This window comes from Palaemon carinicauda, chromosome 15 (genome assembly GCF_036898095.1).
Source record: "Palaemon carinicauda isolate YSFRI2023 chromosome 15, ASM3689809v2, whole genome shotgun sequence".
Taxonomy (NCBI): domain Eukaryota; kingdom Metazoa; phylum Arthropoda; class Malacostraca; order Decapoda; family Palaemonidae; genus Palaemon; species Palaemon carinicauda.
Window position 1 is genome coordinate 16,198,026 of NC_090739.1, and position 15,073 is coordinate 16,213,098.

Here is a 15,073-nt window from a genome sequence, read left to right on the forward strand (position 1 = left end):
GGACTCTAGCCACCACTGGAGAAATTGTATTCTGAGATGGCCGTTTGGAACTAGATGGAGCCAGAGATGATAGGTGCACGAGGAGACATAGCCCTCTGTACTGGGCATTCTTCTCATCTGAGGAATGGTCTTGGGACCCTCCTCAACCTCACTACTCTCTCGTCTGATGGGAAGGCTTAGTGAAAGTTGTTCGGAATGAATCTCAAATACTTTCTTGAAGACGGATGTACTGAAATCTGGAAGTATACATTGTTTAGATCCTCGGTGCACACGAGGTCCTGTGGTCTTACCATCTTTCTGACCTTCTCCAACATGATCTGGACTTCGGCCCGAAGGGCAAGCTCCTTTGCAGATCCCTTCACATAAGAGCTCGTTAACACTGGGGTCTTGATCAGTGCAAGGAGAGATGAGTGAAAGGGGCGTGATACCTACACTGCATCCACCTCTTCCAGCAACGATGCAAGCATCCCCCCACTGATGGATAAGCGGGAAAGTCAGATAAGGACTCTTACCTGCGAAAGACTCAATTTGCACTGAGGAGTGTGGAGCAGAAGGGCGAGAAGTGGGTATGGCAACACTTGACCTTCCCTTGAGCGCCCTGACAGGGCTGATGCTGTTCCTTTGAAAGGCATATTTCTGTCAAATGTTGACGATGGTCAAGGGTCCCCCTTGCCCCACCCCTAACTAGCAGATGGGTAGTTAACACTCTAAATTTTGATGGCTGGTCCTTTCAGCTTCACCAAAAGTAATACCCCTAAAAATAGCGTAGGTTTGTATTCCAGTTATGGAATGTTGTATAGTTAAAATATTGTCACACTAACTGCATCAGGAACAGCTTCATGAAGTGTGCACATTAAAAATCTGTGGTCAATTTCATGTAACCAATACGCAATCTTGCAAAAATAATTTTTGTACATTTATCATTCTGGTCTAATGATTCCCATGGACAAGCAATTGATTTTATTTGGTTTAATTTATTACTCTCTGATATGTTATTCCAAATACTTTGCCATTTTGTTACTATGAATGCTTCATGGTGGTTACCTCAAGGCATTTTCTCATTAAGAAGGATTGATTTATTGATTTGGAGTGTTCTGGCATCCTGACATCTAAGGTCGGTGATGTTGATCATTAAGAGGGAAAGATTCTCAAGTAATGCTTACAGTACACCTACTGGTGGCACTAACACCCCCTCCCCTCCAACAGAATAAGAAAAAGAAAGACAGTAAAGGGAAGACCAGGTAAGAACTGTCACCCAACTTTTCACTACCATAATCCTTAAAAAAAGGCTAATCCATCTAACAGGAGCAAGGGTTAATATATATGCAAGTGATCACCACTTGTCCAAAGAAAGATTCCCAGGATGTGGAGACAATGCTCTGAGGTAGACAGAGGCCAAGACAATGTCGTAAGGCGTGTCACAGACACGTAAAAATGGGTGAGTGAAAAGGCAGATTTCCTGACCCACAAACTAAAGTTCAGTGACACAAGAATACACCTTCTGCTGCCCATGACACCATCATGAAGAAGGGAGAATCTTGAAAAAGAATGTTACAAATCACTCCTTGGAAACTGAAGATTTACTTTTTTTTACTTTGCAACAACTTGTAAAGGAATCAAGAAGCTGTTCTTCCTTATTTGTTATCTTTGTCACCATGATTATGTTATTGTTCAATAGCTAAACAAATTAACACATCAACTGATCCTTGAATGATTACACAGCCAGCAACAATAAACACATTACAAAAACATCGATATGCTGACTAGTGTCATTATATCCCTAAATCTTTTAAGTGAAAAAATCATTCACATGAGCTCCCATCCAACCATTCACACAACTGAGAACAGCAGTATCTCCGGAAGGGAAACAGCAGTTTCTTTGGAAGCGGAGTTCAACGGAAAACCAAAATTGAATTTTCTACGTCTATCCACCATGTCAGACCACTTCTCACTTACTGTCAGAGTGGCAAAAAGCATTTATGCCACACAGGGTAGTAGGGACCACTCTATGTCTACCACCTGCTCCTGATGACTGAGAGAGTCCACAAGTAAAGTCCTTTTTTATCCGCTATGTATATTGCTGACCACTCTACTGCCTTGTGTGCCTGCTTCGCCCACTCACAGAGGGAAAGAGACAAGGTTCCTTATTGTTTGTTGACGTAGGCCACTATGGTAGTGTTGATGTTCATCAACGCTGCAAAATGCCCTATCAAACTCTGTTGGAAAGCTTGTAATACAGTACTGTTTGCATTTCCAACAGGTTGATGTGCAGGACCTTCTTGTCTTTGTACCACAATCCTGAAGCCGTCTGGTTTATCAGGTGTGCGCGCACCCAACACCTCCTTTGTGTGTCTGTGCACAGCATCTCTGGAAGAGGGGAGTTGTGTGGAATTCCCCTGGTGGGCTATTTTCCCTGTTGGAGCCCCTGAGCTTATTTCATCCTGCTTTTCCAACTAGGGTTGTAGCTTTGCAAGTTGTAGTAGTAGTAGTAGTAGTAGTAGTAGTAGTAGTAGTAGCAGTAGTAGCAGTAGTAGTAGTAATAATAATAATAATAATAATAATAATAATAATAATGTGTTGCGGTGGCTAGACATTAAAAAGTGAGGAAAGGAAAAAAGGAAAAATAAAAATTCAAGAAGAGTAACATTAAAATCAATATCTCCTATATAAACTATGAAAACTTTCACAAAACAAGAGGAAGAGAAACAAGACAGAACAGCATGTCGGAGTGTACCCTCAAGCAAGAGAACTCTAACCCCAGACAGTGGAAGACCATGGTACAGAGGCTATGGCACAACCCAAGACTAAAGAACAATGGTTTGATTTTGGAGTCTCCCCCTAGAAGAGCTGCTTACCATAGCTAAGAGTCTCTTCTACCCTTAACTAGAGGAAAGTGGCCACTGAACAATTACAGTGCAGTAACCCCTTGGGTGAAAAAGAATTGTTTGGTAATCTCAGTGTTGTCAGGTGTATGAGGACACAGGAGAATGTGTAAAGAATAGGCCAGACTATTCGCGGTGTGTGTGCGTGTGTAGGCAAAGGGAAAATGAACTGTAACCAAAGAGAGGGAACCAATGTAGTACTGTCTGGCCAGTCAAATAACCTAATAACTCTCTAGTGGTAGTATCTCAACGGGTGGCTGGTGCCCTGGCCAACCTACTACCTACTACCTTACATCTTGTTCCACCGGAGCCTAAGGGAAGGGAAGATCGGTGGCTGATGGAATGCTATTCATTATAGGAATACTTATAATTGGATAGGCTGCAATTTATAAAGGCCTTAACATTCAGGTGGGAATGAGGATTAGGGGAAGGAACTAGTTGTCCTTATTGACAATTTTCCCACCAACAATGAATCAAGAGGTTCATGTCTCATAAAAACTAAAGTGTGTTCAGTATGTGGAATAATGTATAGTATATGCATCATGTTCCAGAACTAAAACTCTCTTTATATGAAGGAATTCTAGCACTTAATAGTGACATTATATGTATTATACCTAAAGAAATATGACAATTTTGAAAAAAAAAACATTAAATATATATATATATATATATATATATATATATATATATATATATATATATATATATATATATATATATATATAGTCATACCTCTCTTCACAAAAGAATGTGCTTACAAAATTTTTGCGCTGCGAAACAAGATGCAAAGATTTTTCACTCATATTGCAAAAAAAAATTTCATAAGAAAAAGCAATTTGCCAGCCAAGCCGAGAATAAAACAGTCACCCATCAAAAATATGAGCTCAGTTAAAGAAAAAAAGATTATTTACACAATAGAAAATGAATACGTTTATGGTAGGGGTAACTATAATAGTACAGTACACTATGTTCTAATAACTGTATAATTTAAAGGTATTAGCAGTTATTTCAGGTATATTGAATGGTTCAAATGTATTTGGCGGTACATCATGTCATTGCTTTATCATAAAATTTAATGTGGTGTTTTTGTAGGGTTTGGAATGAATTAGGAAATTTAAACGTAAAATGTGATTCATAACAGGAAATTTTCACGAAACAGAAGCCACTCCAGAACGAATTAATTTTGTGTTATGAGGCATTACTTGTGTAAATATCTATTCACATTAGTTGTGATAAACTTTTGACTGAAATAGTTCCTGGCTACTGATAGCTTTGAAACCAGAGCAACATATATCATGGAGAGCTAATATGGAGTGGGAACCACAAATGGAAAGAGATGGCACTGTAATATATACAGTGATACATACAGGGTTGTTGTGGCATGATTGGTAACGTCTCTGCCTGGTAATTGCCAGACGGAGGTTCGAGTCCAGCTCAGACTCATTAGTTCCTTTAGTGTCTGCAACCTTACCATCTTCGTGAGCTAAGGATGGGGGGTTTGAGGGAGTCTATAGATCTATCTGCAAAGGATGCATCCTTTGCATATATAAAACAGTTCTGTCTTGAATCTAGGCCATTTCTACTAAGCCTGGTACTTGGTATAGGTAAATATATAACTGCAGTGTAAGGTAAAAGAAAAAAAATAATAAATTTTACAAAATTACCTTTTCAGTGCAACCTATCACTTTTACTTAGTCTATTTGTATACCTGCACCAATTCCCATACCTCCAATCCTAAAAGTAAAGACCTACTACTTCCAGTAGGTTGGCAAATATGCATATGCTTTCCTCAATTCCCTGATAGCAAATTAGATCTCTTGTGTACTGTATTTTGACAAAGTTATAAAAGAACAAAGCCTTTGGGTAATACCTATTGAGAGGACTAAGGACAATAGTAGATCTCCATCTTCTTGAAGCTTTGAGATTGATTGATTGATTTAAGGTTTTCTGGCACCCTGACACCTAAGGTCATTGATGCCTGAAGCCTTGAGAACTACAAGAGTCTGCTGTAGAGCCCCCTGAAATTTCCTGTCATTTCTTCAGCAGCCTTCTTACCAAACAACCTCACCTTGTGGTCCAATGAGAAACTTCCATGTTCTCCTTTTATAAGAATATTAAATTAGCTCTGAAACCAAAGGGTGCTTGTTTCCAAATGTATAAGTTAATGACCCTTTATTAGGGGTTGCTACTACTCGCAGACCCATAAATGTCTCTTGCCATTTAACCAAGACATCCGTAGGCCACCCCCTACTTGATTCAACAGCAATGCCATGTAGCAGTTAACTTCAACTCCTGAATCTATTCAAGAGAGGTTTGAGGGCTGCTCTTTTATCCCTACCTGGAAGAAAGAGCATGTGCTGAGTCCTAAGCAAGTTCTGTCTTAAAAGTTAAAAAATAATATCCCTTAGTTGAGGTCCCACCACACTTAAGCAAGCACAAGAAGAGCAAGTAAAAGTAAATTAATCCCCTCTACAATCAGAAAGAGAATGCGAGATCAATCCTTGCAAGTGGAGAATTACCCAAGCACCTCATAACTTCCATGAGTGTACTGTAGTTTCATCAATTCTCAAAAAGCTAACTGGACAAATATACATGAAATTGGTAGTCATACATTATGCAATAAACAAAAAGATGACAGACATCTCAGAAACAATAGAAAGTCTCTCCAATAAAAAGAATAGCATACCACAAACACACCCCAGATAGTGACTACCTGAAACTACTCACCCAACAATTAAATTACCTACAAACAAACACACATAGATGGATAAGGGTAACATACACGTTAATAAGACACATCCAAAATGAAATAATTGTAGAATCCAACATATTAAACAGAGAAAACTGGAACAACACAACAATAAAACTGGGGCAAACATCCAAAGACCCAGAGAAATTCTGGGAAAAACTAAAAAGATTACTGGGAAAACCAAAAACAGAAATACCATACTTAATCAACAGTAATGGTGACAAAATAGAAGATATGGAAGACCAAATTAAACTACTAACTGAGACATGGGCAAGCACATTTGAAATTACAACCAAAAAGAATGCAAATTTTGATAGGGACACAGAAACAGAAGTCCTCAACTTCCTAAAAGGAAATAGGGAAAGATTACACCATTATCACAATCCAGATCTGCAAAGACTGCATAAAAACAACTACTTGACACCAGGCATTAAAATACATGAGGTAATGAAAGCAGTGAAATCATTTAAACACAAAGTACCAGGTAAAAGCGGCATAAATAAGTAAATGCTATCAAAATTACCAATGGTGGCATGGAGAAGACTCTAACATATACTAAACCTAACACTCTCAATGGGATACTAACCACAACCAAATAAAGAAAGAATTCTCATACTACCTCCCAAACCAGAAAAAGACCCAAAACAGCCAGCAAACAGAAGACCTATTATACTGCTGAAAGAGCCGAGAAATGTGTTTGAAAAAATCACAAACACAAGACTGAGTAACAATAAATCATACAAACATCAACACGGTTTCAGGACAGGGAGAAGTACTGAAACTCCTCTTATGGCAATTTACAAAACAATAGCCATGAACCAAATAATTAAAAAACACCAATGCAATATAATCTTCAGAGATATCTCCAAGGCATTTGATAATGTAAGGCATGACGGCCTTAAATTTAAAATATTTCAATTGGAACTACCAATAATAATGGAAGAACTCCTCTCAAGCTACATTAAAGATAGAACTGTTAGAATAAGTAGCAAAGATGTTAAACTGGGTGAAACCGTATACGGTATATAAAAAGTGGGGTGCCACAGGGGGCATACTATCCCCCACTCTTTTTATTATCTACACAGCAGATATGCCAACCACCCCCGAATATGCCATAAACTATGCCTTTGCAGATGACGTCACAAAAGTAATAATGCACCTTTCAAATGCCAAAAGATTCATGAAAATAAAAACCGAAAGAGATCAAAAGAATAAGTGATTACGAAAATAAGTGGAAAATAAAAACAAACAGCAATAAATTCTAACTCTTATCCATTTCAAAAAGCAAACCAGCACCAATAAAAGTAAACAACATAGACATTCCATTCAATAACAAAGTTAAAATCCTTGGTCTTTCTATTAAAAGACCTGGCATAAGCTGCCATATTAAACAACTCTAACTGGCAAAGCCCCGAAAAGGGGCATTATAGAGATTCAAACTATTAGATAAAAACATAGGAATAAATCTTTACAAAATCCTGATAAGACCTTTATTGGAATATACAACAGATTTTGACGTAGGAAAAGTCTATTTTTGGGTGAGATAGCCATGTCGTCCTGATGGAAGTTCCTTCGGGCAGCTCCCTACTGTATGATATTTCTGTGAGTGATATTACAAGAGAATTACCATCAGGTATCATGGGGTTCTAACCCCCGGAACGATTATCTTAAGATATCGTGTATAATTATAATCAGGGACGTATCTGTAGATGACCATAGATATCTGCACCCCAAACAGACTTAACCCAGTCTAGGAATCCAAGGAGGAGTATAGGTGAGGAGACGTTACATATCCTCTCCCTTCATAGTACTACTCGTCTCTGATAAAATGTTATTTTCATTAGTAAAATAAATTTTTGAATATACTTACCCGATGATCATGTAGCTGTCAACTCCGTTGCCCGACAGAAATCTACGGTCGGGATACGCCAGCGATCGCTATCCAGGTGGGGGTGTACTCAACAGCGCCATCTGTGGTCAGGTACTCAAGTACTTCTTGTCAACAAGAACTCAATTTTCTCCTCGGTCCACTGGTTCTCTATGGGGAGGAAGGGCGGGTTCTTTAATTCATGATCATCGGGTAAGTATATTCAAAAATTTATTTTACTAATGAAAATAACATTTTTCAATATTAATCTTACCCGATGATCATGTAGCTGATTCACACCCAGGGTGGTGAGTGGAGACCAGCATACATGTTAACAAAGAAGCTAAGTATCCCGTATTTCATTTTATTAGTTATTCAAAATAACATAAAATAAATAAGTACCTGGTAAGGAAGTCGACTTGAACCATTACTCTGCCTTTATTAAGTACGTCTTCCTTACTGAGCGTAGCGGTCCTCTTAGGATGCTGAACGACTCTTAGGTGCTGAAGTATAAAGGGCTGCAACCCATACTAAAGGACCTCATCACAACCTCTAACCTAGGCGCTTCTCAAGAAAGAATTGACCACCCGCCAAATCAACAAGGATGCGGAAGGCTTCTTAGCCGACCGTACAACCCAAAAACAACAATAAAAAGTATTCAAGAGAAAGGTTAAAAAGGTTATGGGATTATGGGCATGTAGTGGCTGAGCCCTCACCTACTACTGCACTCGCTGCTACGAATGGTCCCAGGGTGTAGCAGTTCTCGTAAAGAGACTGGACATCTTTGAGATAGAATGATGTGAACACTGACTTGCTTCTCCAATAGGTTGCATCCATAACACTCTGCAGAGAACGGTTCTGTTTGAAGGCCACTGAAGTAGCCACAGCTCTCACTTCATGTGTCCTTACCTTCAGCAAAGCAAGGTCTTCTTCCTTCAGATGAGAATGTGCTTCTCTAATCAGAAGCCTGATGTAGTAAGAAACTGCGTTCTTAGACATTGGTAGAGAAGGCTTCTTGATAGCACACCATAAGGCTTCTGATTGTCCTCGTAAAGGTTTTGACCTTCTTAGATAGTACCTAAGAGCTCTAACTGGGCAAAGTACTCTCTCCAGTTCGTTCCCCACCAAGTTGGACAGGCTTGGGATCTCGAACGACTTAGGCCAAGGACGTGAAGGAAGCTCGTTTTTAGCCAAAAAACCGAGCTGCAAGGAACATGTAGCCGTTTCAGATGTGAAACCTATGTTCCTGCTGAAGGCGTGGATCTCACTTACTCTTTTAGCTGTTGCCAAGCACACGAGGAAAAGAGTTTTTAATGTGAGGTCCTTAAAAGAGGCTGATTGGAGAGGTTCAAATCTTGATGACATAAGGAACCTTAGGACCACGTCTAGATTCCAGCCTGGAGTGGACAACCGACGTTCCTTTGAGGTCTCAAAAGACCTAAGGAGGTCCTGTAGATCTTTGTTGGTGGAAAGATCCAAGCCTCTGTGGCGGAAAACCGCTGCCAACATACTTCTGTAACCCTTGATCGTAGGAGCTGAAAGGGATCTTACGTTCCTTAGATGTAACAGGAAGTCAGCAATCTGGGTTACAGTGGTACTGGTTGAGGAAACTGCATTGGCCTTGCACCAGCTTCGGAAGACTTCCCATTTAGACTGATAGACTCTGAGAGTGGATGTCCTCCTTGCTCTGGCAATCGCTCTGGCTGCCTCCTTCGAAAAGCCTCTAGCTCTTGAGAGTCTTTTGATAGTCTGAAGGCAGTCAGACGAAGAGCGTGGAGGTTTGGGTGTACCTTCTTTACGTGAGGTTGACGTAGAAGGTCCACTCTTAGAGGAAGAGTCCTGGGAACGTCGACCAGCCATTGCAGTACCTCTGTGAACCATTCTCTCGCGGGCCAGAGGGGAGCAACCAACGTCAGCCGTGTCCCTTTGTGAGAGGCGAACTTCTGAAGTACCCTGTTGACAATCTTGAACGGCGGGAATGCATACAGGTCGAGATGGGACCAATCCAGCAGAAAAGCATCCACGTGAACTGCTGCTGGGTCTGGAATCGGAGAACAATACAACGGGAGCCTCTTGGTCATCGAGGTAGCGAACAGATCTATGGTTGGCTGACCCCACAGGGCCCAAAGTCTGCTGCAAACATTCTTGTGAAGGGTCCACTCTGTGGGGATGACCTGACCCTTCCGGCTGAGGCGATCTGACATGACATTCATATCGCCCTGAATGAACCTCGTTACCAGCGTGAGCTTTCGATCTTTTGACCAGATGAGGAGGTCCCTTGCGATCTCGAACAACTTCCTCGAATGAGTCCCTCCCTGCTTGGAGATGTAAGCCAAGGCTGTGGTGTTGTCGGAGTTCACTTCCACCACCTTGTTTAGCTGGAGGGACTTGAAGTTTATCAAGGCCAGATGAACCGCCAACAACTCCTTGCAATTGATGTGAAGTGTCCTTTGCTCCTGATTCCATGTTCCCGAGCATTCCTGTCCGTCCAATGTCGCACCCCAGCCCGTGTCTGATGCGTCCGAGAAGAGACGGTGGTCGGGGGTCTGAACAGCCAAAGGTAGACCTTCCTTGAGAAGAATGCTGTTCTTCCACCACGTTAGAGTAGACCTCATCTCTTCGGAAACAGGAACTGAGACCGTCTCTAGCGTCATGTCCTTTATCCAGTGAGCAGCTAGATGATACTGAAGGGGGCGGAGGTGGAGTCTCCCTAACTCGATGAACAGGGCCAGCGATGAAAGTGTCCCTGTTAGACTCATCCACTGCCTGACTGAGCATCGGTTCCTTCTCAGCATGCTCTGGATGCATTCTAGGGCTTGGTTGATCCTTGGGGCCGACGGAAAAGCCCGAAAAGCTCGACTCTGAATCTCCATACCCAGGTAGACAATGGTCTGGGATGGGACGAGCTGGGACTTCTCTAAATTGACCAGGAGGCCCAGTTCCTTGGTCAGATCCATAGTCCATCTGAGATTCTCCAGACAGCGACGACTTGTGGGAGCTCTTAAAAGCCAGTCGTCTAAATAGAGGGAGGCTCTGATGTCTGCCAAGTGAAGGAATTTCGCAATATTCCTCATCAGTCTGGTAAACACAAGAGGTGCCGTGCTTAGGCCAAAGCACAGGGCTTGGAACTGGTACACAACCTTTCCAAAGACGAATCTCAGGAAAGGTTGGGAGTCTGGATGGATGGGGACGTGAAAGTATGCGTCTTTCAGGTCTAACGAGACCATCCAGTCCTCCTGCCTGACCGCTGCTAGGACCGACTTCGTCGTCTCCATCGTGAACGTCTGCTTGGTGACAAAAGCATTGAGAGCACTGACGTCCAGCACCGGTCTCCACCCTCCTGTCTTCTTGGCTACCAGGAAGAGACGGTTGTAAAAGCCCGGGGATTGATGATCCCGGACTATGACCACTGCTTCCTTTTGTAGCAAGAGCGACACCTCTTGTTGCAACGCTAGCCTCTTGTCCTTCTCCTTGTAGTTGGGAGAGAGGTTGATGGGAGATGTAGCTAGAGGGGGATTGCGGCAGAACGGAATTCTGTATCCCTCCCTTAGCCACTTCACAGACTGAGCGTCTGCACCTCTGCTCTCCCAAGCTTGCCAGAAGGTCTTGAGTCTGGCTCCTACTGCTGTCTGGAGAGGAAGGCAGTCAAAACTTGCCTTTTGCGGACTTGGAACCCTTCTTGGACTTGCCACGGTGACTGTCTGCACGGGTACCTCCTCTGCTGGAGGTTCTGCCACGAAAGGGCGGGATGAACCTAGAAGCAGGTGTATCAACTGCTGCAGGGCGGAAGGGTCTAGGCACGGAAGGTAAGGTTTTAGCCTTACGTGCAGAAGAAGCCATCAGATCATGAGTATCCTTCTGGATAAGTGAGGCAGCCATCCCCTTAATCAACTCCTCCGGAAACAGACACTTGGAGAGAGGAGCAAACAACAACTCTGACTTCTGGCAAGGAGTGATACCAGCAGATAAGAAGGAGCAAAGATGTTCTCTCTTCTTGAGGACTCCTGATACATATGAAGCCGCAAGTTCACCAGACCCATCCCGAATTGCCTTGTCCATGCTAGACATGATCAGCATGGCCGAGTCCTTATCTGAAGGGGAAGTCTTCCTGCTTAAGGCTCCCAAACACCAATCGAGGAAGTTGAATATCTCGAAGGCACGAAAGACTCCCTTCAACAGATGATCTAGATCTGAAAAGGACCAGCAGATCTTCGAACGTCTCATAGCCAACCTGCGGGGAGAGTCAACCAGACTTGAGAAGTCGGCCTGGGCAGAGGCAGGAACCCCCAAGCCAGGTTCCTCTCCCGTGGCATACCAGACGCTCGACTTAGAAGCAAGCTTGGGAGGAGGAAACACAAAAGAGGTCCTTCCCAGTTGCTTCTTGGAATGCAACCAGTCCCCCATAACCCTCAAAGCTCTCCTAGATGATCTGGCGAGAACAAGCTTGGTGAAGGCAGGCGCAGCAGACTGCATGCCCAGAGCAAATTCGGAGGGAGGAGAACGAGGGGTTGCAGACACAAAATGTTCAGGATACAAGTCCCTGAACAAAGCAAGGACCTTGCGAAAGTCTAAGGAGGGTGGCGAAGACTTGTGTCCTTCAACATCAGAGTGAGGTTCATCCAGATGAGCAGCTTCATCATCCGATACATCATCATCCGAAAGTTGAGTTGTGAGTGGCAAAGGCAGAGCAGCAAGCTGACCGGCTGAATCCTGCAGAACGGGTGCATGCGTACCTGCGGATCCAACATCATGCCTCTGCTGGACAGTCTGCGAGCTGGCAACAACAAAAGCAGAGGGCTGGTGTCAGGGAGGGTCTGCGGTGGGCTGAGGAGCATGCGGTATGGTATGCAGAGCATGCTGTAAGGTATGCGGCTCATGCTGCATGGTATGCGGAGCATGCTGTAAGGTCTGCAGAGCATGCTGCATGGGCTGAGGAGAATGCCGCATAGTGCTGGAACCCGGCAACTCCTGATGCGGCAGCTCACGCATGTTAGCAGATGGTGCAGCAAGAACATGCGTCTGGCAGGGAGGACTGCGCATCGGTGGAGGAGCTCTCACAGGTGGGGTGTGGGAGCAGGCAGCCGCAGTATCTGCTGAGCGCACAACCTCTGCGGGTTGTAGGCTAACAGGAGAGGTGTTAACCTTCTCGGCATGATACTCCTGCATGAATGCCGCAAGCTGAGACTGCATAGTCTGCAGCATGGACCACTTAGGGTCTACTGTGGTTGGAGAAACAACAGACGGAGCAGTAGCCTGTTGAGGGACCACTCTACCTCTCTTGGGAGGTGTGCAGTCATCAGATGACTGTGGCGAGTCCGAACTGACCCAGTGGCTACACCTGGGCCGTTGGACAAGCTCGGAAGGGACCTTACGTTTGAGCGGTCGTGAGACCTTGGTCCACCGTTTCCTCCTGGAAACTTCTTCCACAGACGAGGAATGTAAGGGCTCATTCGTCTGTATGTGGATGGGACGATCCTTAACCCTGGATAGGTACGGTCCTCGGACACCCCTTTAAGGGTATACTCGGACGCGAACGACCCCGACGCCAAAAAAAATTCTTGAAAAATCAGTTTTTGCAGTAACCTCCTTTTTTCTTTTGCCAAAAAAAACTTCAATGAATGCTTAAAACAACTGTAAAGATAAATACTACTCATCTGCAGAAAAACTATTTATTATGAATATTTTAAAAAATTAAGTAGAAAAAAAAAAAGACCTGACATAAAAATTCATAAAAAAAAAGTTTATACATATATACACAAATCCTTTTAGGAATTGATTCTTGAATGTTAAGGACACATCTTGATGTATTTTGGATGAAGTCAGACCCATGGAGGTGAAGATCTGAAATGAGAAAAAAAGGGTAACTTTTTTTGGCCAAAAAAAATTGTCCAAATTTCATGAATTTTTTTGGGTACCCAAATGAAATAGGAAGTGGCTAATTTTTTTAGGGAATAAACATATGTTATCCTAAAATAGAAATATGTAAAAAAATCTTCATTATTTTGTAAATTACATTTATATCAGGGGCCATATCTAAAGGTAATTTTTTGAGTACTTGGAAATTTCGTAAAAAAATACATATATTTAATATATAATATGATATTTATGCAGGTAAAAATATACCAAAATATCACAAATTCTATAGGGAACAAGAATATATATAGATAGGGTAGCTTACGCTTCGGATATGTCCACAAAATGGCCGCCAACCACACTGACTCAGACTCCCTAATCTGCCACTTGAAATGTAGGAAGGGTATGTCAATTTCAAGATGTTATTTACTAATCTAATTATTATTGGATATGCATAAAAATTGTATGGTGGGTTGCTGGATAATTGTCGATTATTTTACGGCTATAAAATTAAAATTCTGACCCAAAAAATTTTTTTTGAAAGGAAATAAAATCGAAAAAAAAAAATGTAAAACAATATTTTAGCTAAAAAAATTTGATGATATTCAATCAAAAAAAAGTAAACAAAATTTTCCAACAAATAAACATCTAGAGGAATCATTACTCTGTGATAGTTCCTTAGTACGTAGTAATTTTGAAAGAATTGGGAAAAAACGAAAAAATGGCAATCACCGGAAAATCGAACACATACCTATATATACGCCATATCTGGCTAAAAAAAAGATAGGCATGGGTAGCCAGATCATCTAGAAACACTTTCCAACACTATAAAAATATAAGTTTTGCGACACTACTTGCCAATTCCTTACGGTAACATGACTAAGCAAAAAAATGCAAAACAAATAAAAAGGGGCACTCGTGGAAAAATGGCCATTCTAATATACGGCATTTCAGAAAAAAAAAATTTCAGCCACGTGCTAGGCAAACCATCAAGGCACATTTTCCGACAAATAAACATATAAATGAAATATTACTCTGTGATAGTTCCTAATTTTGAAAGAAATGGGAAAAAACGAAAAAATGGCAATCACAGGAAAATCGAACACATACTTATATATACGCCATATCTGGCTAAAAAAAAAATAGGCATGGGTAGCCAGATCATCTAGAAACACTTTCCAACACTATAAAAATATAAGTTTTGCGACACTACTTGCCAATTCCTTACGGTAACATGACTAAGCAAAAAAATGCAAAACAAATAAAAAGGGGCACTCGCGGAAAAATGCCCAACATTCTAATATACGGCATCTCAGATAAAAAAAAAAGACATGCACGTGTTAGCCCAACCATCAAGGCACACTTTCTAACACATAAACATGAAAAAAAATCAATAATATACGGCAATTCCTTACTACGTAGTAAATTTTTACAAATATTGAAAAAAAAAACAGAAATTGGCAACCGCAGTTAAATACCCAATATACCAATAACTACGTCGTATCTGACAAAAACAAAATCACGCATGGGTAGCCAGATCATCTAGACACACTTTCCAACATTAAAAAAGCAAAAGTTTTACGACACTATTTCGCAATATCTTACGGAAAAATGACTTGGCAAAAAAATTAAAAAAAATTAAAAAGGGACACTCGCGGTAAAATGCCCGACATTCTAATATACGACATCTCAGATAAAAAAAAAGACATGCACGTGTTAGCC

At 41.8% G+C, this 15,073-nt stretch overlaps 1 long non-coding RNA gene across 1 annotated transcript in view; it reads right to left on the reverse strand.

The window, feature by feature from the left end:
- LOC137654239 (uncharacterized) overlaps positions 1–15,073 on the reverse strand; it is a 104,974-nt gene that overhangs the window by 29,426 nt on the left and 60,475 nt on the right. The window lies entirely within an intron of this gene.